Below are 6,831 nucleotides of genomic sequence, written 5' to 3'. Positions count from 1 at the left end.
CTCCTTTGGCCTTATTGCTTAAATATAGTGATATTGGATCATTCTCCTGTATCATGCTTAATTACACCATCAGAAAATACACTTAGTGAGAATATGGAGAACGAACAGAGCACATCTTCAGGACCCAAAATATATTAGAGATAATTTGTGGTTTAGTACGGTACCCTGCATCACTAATTCATTGCTCCAGACCACCACAAGGGGGAGTTAGAGCGCTGATTATGATTTTGGGTCCCAAGGCGCTACTGTGTCTCTAACTGACAATGAATGGATGACATAAACCAAATAGAAATTGATAATTGTGCACTTACTTACTAAAACTGTTGTTACACCAAGGTTTTTATTCTAAGAGAAACTTAGACTAAAATGAGGGTGTGGAAATGTTAGGATTATCTTGCTCTTACTGTAGTACTGTAGCCTACTCCCGACCGGTCATGTTGTACAGCGCCTGAGTGGCGCCGTTGTCTAAGACACTGCATCGCAGTGCAAACTGTATTGCTTCAGATATTGGTTTGATACCCGTTCCGACTGCGACCGGGAGACCCATGAGACAAGGGTTTTGGTTTCTCTCCCTCTAAAAAAATAAATACATCATTCAAAATAACAAAATGGCTTTATTTACAAATTAGTAAGAATGTGTTCAAGAAGGTTATTTGAAAACTAAATAATCTCCAAAATATCGTTATTTTTTAAACAAGCCATAGAAAGTTGGTTTCAATTTCAGTTTAATCCACCAGAAAATAAAATTGATATTTTTTAACAAACCACAGACATTTGGTTGCAGTTTAATCCACCAGAAAAGACAGAACAAATAATACAACAAATATTGTGGTTAAACTCAAATATACTAATTGATTAAATGCCCCTTATTCATATTAATATTAATATTAATTTAGAATCCTCCAATCCTCTAAATGTAATTATTGGCGGAGAGTCACGTCATTGTATTTTTTAGATATACTGTAGGCGACATGAGTCTCACAAGTTTTGTTAAAAGTGGTGAAGTTATTTTTAATGTGTACGCAGCATTTGTGGAGTCACTTTTAATTCTTTATTGATCTGCAGTTTCTATCATAGGCTACTGTAATCAATGGGGGCTCAGGGTCGTACCGTTCTGCTCATCTGATGAAGGTGCACATGGATCAGATTCAAACTTTGAAGACCGAGATCGAGTCGTTGAAGGCAGACCAGCAGAAAGAGAAACATTATCTGAGGTCAGAGATACGGGCGACAACTGATGCATTGGTCCAGCGCTATTGGCAAGAGAGTCAGGCGGAGAATGACGCGTTGAAGAGGGCGAGGAACGCGATGGAGTCACAATCCATGCCAGGCACACCTCTGAGCTCTGGAACTCCACCTCTGACAGACAGTCAACATACCTGATGGGTTCGTCAGGTCGTCAGTTCACCCTGACATTTCCATTCCTCTTCTGACAAAAGAACTTGACCAACTGCTCACCAGGCACAGCAAGGGACGTCCGGATCCGGCCGTCCGGACCGTTATGCTGTTCTGCTATTCCAAGGATGTGGCAGGGTAGCCTAGTGGTTAGAGCGTTGGACTAGTAACCGGAAGGTTGCAAGTTCTAACCCCCGAGCTGACAAGGTACAAATCTGTCGTTCTGCCCCTGAACAGGCAGTTAACCCACTGTTCCTAGGCCGTCATTGAAAATTGAGAATTTGTTCTTAACTGACTTGCCTAGTTAAAGGTAAAAAAAATTAAAATTAAAAAGTGTAACCGAAGAGAGATACCACGAGTGGACACAGAATACCAACTGGGATTGATCCCGAGGCAGATGTGTCTTACCAGTGAACCTCTGGGTGTTCATCATTAATACTGTCTCAGAAGTTTCTGTCCATGCAACCTTTAAAAAGCATTAAAGACAGAGTTAATGAGTACTTGAGGTCACTGAGAAAGTCTGGACATGTCCTGCTCTCCCTTATGTAAGGAATTAGGCACTTACCATGTTTATTATAGTATGTAATTTAGAATTATATAAAAGCCCCTTAGATATTCTTAGAGATCCTAATGGAAAATGCCCCTTAGATATTAATATACTGTAGAGTCCTCCAATCCTCTAAATATAATTATTGGCTTATTTTCACTGAATCTCCATTTGGGTATTGGTTAGACTACAATTAGGGTGTGGAAATGTTATGCTCTTAGTACTGCAGCCTACTCCAGACTGTCACGTTGTACAGCACCATATTTTCCGTTCCATCCTAACGGAAACCCTGTTTTTTTTTTTTTTTTCTTGGATAGAAATACCATAATATTAATCAAATTAATTAAAATTAAATACATTTCTTAAAATCAATCCCATATACTATGTTCTTACAAAAATGGTTTTAAATTCTCTAGTACAGCCAATATTGAAGGCTATCAAATGCTTCTCAAAGATGCCCTCTGGTGTTCAAACTAGCATTAATGCTAACAATGGCTGACAATGAAATATCATGCCATAGATTTTGGCGGCAGCCTGCAAGGTGTGCTGCAGTATGACACAACTTTTACAGGAAGAACCACTGTACAGGTTAAACTCAAATATTTGATGGCAAATAAATCCGGTCTCACAGCCCTCACAAAATGAATACACACCAAACCAGTTATAATTTTTAAAAGATAAGGATGCAAACACTTTAATTAGAAACAACGCTATTGACAACGTAAAAAAAATATAAAAGCTTCTATGAAAATCAATATAAATCAGAATTAAATTATCTGATAACTGATCCTACAGCCTTCTTAGACTCAACAACCCTGAAGCAATTATCAGCTGATATTTTTTTTTTTACTATCACAAAAGACGAAAATCACCCAAAAATAAATAATAGAGACTGTTAAAACATTCGCTCAGAGAAAAGAACTAGGGCTTTTCCCATATAATTGTTTATAATAAAAAAATATATAAAAACATGGACAACACTCAATTCAGTACTTCCAATATCCATGTATCAAACGGTTATTTCAGTCATATTAAAACCAGATTCCCCTGCAGATTAAAGATTCATTTTTATAAATTGGCAACAATAAAATAATAACAAAACTTATAAACAATAGAATGGCAAAAGTACTTGATACATATTAAGGGTTTATTAAAAAAGGCTTACAAACAAATACAATAACATGTTTTAGTATTATACAATATGCAAAAACATAACTGACTGTTGATGCTGAAAAGGCTTTTGACCGTCTTGTGTGGACTCTTATATTAAAAACTTTGGAAGCATTCATCTCTCCAGCTGAAATGATAAATTTCATACAAATATTATACAAAAATCATAAAGCTAAAATATACAAAACTAAGCCATTATCTGATTACATTTCTTTAGAAAGGGGCACAAGGCAGGGACGTCCCTTCTCCCCCCTCCTGTTTGCACTGGCAATTGAACCACATCCAGTAAGAATTAGACAGGATCCAAACGTAACAGGTACCAGTATTGTAAAACATGAATATAAACTAAACTTATCTGCTGACGATCTCCTGATATACCTGACTAATACTGAAAACTCAGTGCCCTTGTTAAAAACAAAATCCGTATTAAATCTCAGGATTTAAAATGAACGTGGAATTAATGTCAATAGGAAAAATCTACAGCAAACCTTTAGGTTTACTACAAAAAATATAAAATACTTAGAATGTTTAATAAGTGACAACAAACAACAAATATATATAAAGATAAAGTTATCTCCTTACTCAAAAAAATGAAAGCAGATCTAGGTAAATTTAATTACCTCCCCATAAATCTTACAGATAGAACAAACCTCTTTAGAATGGCATGGCTCCCAAAGGTTTCATATTGATTTACTGGGAGTACCAATTACCCCACTGAAGACATTCTTTACAAAAGTAAACCCAGCCATAACAGACTTCATATAAAACTCATAGAATAAATAGGAAAGTTTTACATGTCCCTGAATCTGAGGGGGGTTTTAACTTTCCAGACTTGGACTCGCCAGCCAACTCGCCACCCAAGACTTTTACTTGCGACATACACTGAGTATACAAAACATTAAGAACAACTGCTCTTTCCATGACATAGACTGACCATCTTAATCCAGGTGAAAGCTATAACCCCTTATTGATGTCACTTGTTAAATCCACTCCAATCAGTGTAGATTCAGGGGAGGAAACCGGTTAAAGAAGGATTTTTAATCCTTGACACAATTGAGACATGAGGTCTGATAGTGGCCAGTTTATATGATCTGACCTCAGGATAAGACCCAGATGCAGACAGTTCTAAGTAACAAAAGTTTATTACAAAAACAGGGGGCAGGCAAACGACAGGTCAAGGGCAGGCAGAGGTCAGTAATCCAGGGCAGTGTTACAAGGTACAGAACAGCGGTCAGGGCAGGCAGAGGTCAGTAATCCAGGGCAGTGTTACAAGGTACAGAACAGCGGTCAGGGCAGGCAGAGGTCAGTAATCAAGGGCAGTGTTACAAGGTACAGAACAGCGGTCAGGGCAGGCAGAGGTCAGTAATCCAGGGCAGTGTTACAAGGTACAGAACAGCGGTCAGGGCAGGCAGAGGTCAGTAATCCAGGGCAGTGTTACAAGGTACAGAACAGCGGTCAGGGCAGACAGAGGTCAGTAATCCAGGGCAGTGTTACAAGGTACAGAACAGCGGTCAGGGCAGGCAGAGGTCAGTAATCCAGGGCAGTGTTACAGGGTACAGAACAGCGGTCAGGGCAGGCAGAGGTCAGTAATCCAGGGCAGTGTTACAAGTTACAGAACAGCGGTCAGGGCAGGCAGAGGTCAGGAATCCAGGGCAGTGTTACAAGGTACAGAACAGTGGGCAGGGCAGGCAGAACGGTCAAAACCGGGAAAACTATAAAACAGGGACTAGAGAGAACAGGAGTATGGGAAGAACGCTGGCAGGCTTGACAAGACGAGATGAACTGGCAACAGACCAACAGAGAGAACAGGTATAAATACACTGGATAATGGGGGAAATGGGCGACACCTGGAGGGGGGTGGAGACAAGCACAATACAGGTGAAATAGATCAGGGTGTGACAGCTTGTCTTTAGAAACTATTGTACAATCAGCTTGTCTTGACAGTGCACAGAAGAAGTGTGTGTCTCAGTCGGTATAGCCTGGGGCTGGCACCGCCACTCATACGTAACTGAACGCTAACTGGCATACATTATGTGATGATTGGACCAGTCTATGATTATTCTATATTAAGGCCATGGGTAGTAGGCGGTGGATCAGTCTATGATTATTCTATATTAAGGCCATGGGTAGTAGGCAGTGGACCAGTCTATGATTATTCTATATTAAGGCCATGGGTAGTAGGCGGTGGATCAGTCTATGATTATTCTATATTAAGGCCATGGGTAGTAGGGCATTGGACCAGTCTATGATTATTCTATATTAAGGCCATGGGTAGGCAGTGGATCAGTCTATGATTATTCTATATTAACCTCTTTGATCTCTAGGGGCGCTATTTCATTTTTGGATAAAAAACGTTCCCGTTTTAAGCGCGATATTTTGTCACGAAAAGATGCTCGACTATGCATATTCTTGACAGTTTTTGAAAGAAAACACTCTGAAGTTTCAGAATCTGCAAAGATATTGTCTGTAAGTGCCCCAGAACTCATTCTACAGGCGAAACCAAGATGATGCATCAACCAGGAAATGAGCAGAATTTCTGAAGCTCTGTTTTCCATTGTCTCCTTATATGGCTGTGATTGCGCAAGGAATGAGCCTACACTTTCTGTCGTTCCCCCAAAGTGTTAGCAGCATTGTGACGTATTTGTAGGCATATCATTGGAAGATTGACCATAAGAGACTACATTTTCCAAGTGTCCGCCTGGTGTCCCTGCGTCGAAATTGGAGCGTAAAGCCAGGTGCAATTATTTTTCCATTTGAGAGCAAGGAGAAACCAGGCTTCCACGAAGGATATATCATTGAAGAGATATGTGGAAAAACACCTTGAGGATTGATTCTAAACCACGTTTGCCATGTTTCAGTCGATATTATGGAGTTAATTTGGAAAAAAGTTCGCGTTTTGAGGGCTGAATTTTCGTTTTTTTTTTTTTTTTTTTTTTTTTTTTTTTTGGTAGCCAAATGTGATGTACAAAACGGAGCTATTTCTAATACACAAAGAATCTTTTTGGAAAAACGGAGCATCTGCTATCTAACTGAGAGTCTCCTCATTGAAAACATCAGAAGTTCTTCAAAGGTAAGTTATTTTATTTGAAGGCTTTACTTGTTTTTGTGATAGTTGCCTGCTAAATGCTAACGCTAATGCTAACGCTAATGCTAACGCTAAATGCTACGCTAGCTAGCTACTGTTACACAAATGATTGTTTTCCTATGGTTGAAAAGCATATTTTGAAAATCTGAGATGACAGTGTTGTTAACAAAAGGCTAAGCTTGAGAGCTAGCATATTTATTTCATTTCATTTGCGATTTTCATGAATAGTTAACGTTGCGTTATGGTAATGAGCTTAGGTCTATAAATAGAATCCCGGATCCGGGTTTGGTAGTCGCAACAGGTTAAGGCCATGGGTAGTAGGTAGTGGATCAGTCTATGATTATTCTATATTAAGGCCATGGGTAGGCAGTGGATCAGTCTATGATTATTCTATATTAAGGCCATGGGTAGGCAGTGGACCAGTCTTTGATTATTCTATATTAAGGCCATGGGTAGTAGGCGGTGGATCAGTCTATGATTATTCTATATTAAGGCCATGGGTAGTAGGGCAGTGGACCAGTCTATGATTATTCTATATTAAGGCCATGGGTAGGCAGTGGATCAGTCTATGATTATTCTATATTAAGGCCATGGGTAGGCAGTGGACCAGTCTATGATTATTCTATATTAAGGC

This window comes from Oncorhynchus clarkii, chromosome 5 (assembly GCF_045791955.1).
Source record: "Oncorhynchus clarkii lewisi isolate Uvic-CL-2024 chromosome 5, UVic_Ocla_1.0, whole genome shotgun sequence".
NCBI classification, from domain to species: domain Eukaryota; kingdom Metazoa; phylum Chordata; class Actinopteri; order Salmoniformes; family Salmonidae; genus Oncorhynchus; species Oncorhynchus clarkii.
The sequence above is the reverse complement of the archived record's forward strand: the minus strand, read 5'-3'. Positions refer to the sequence as shown.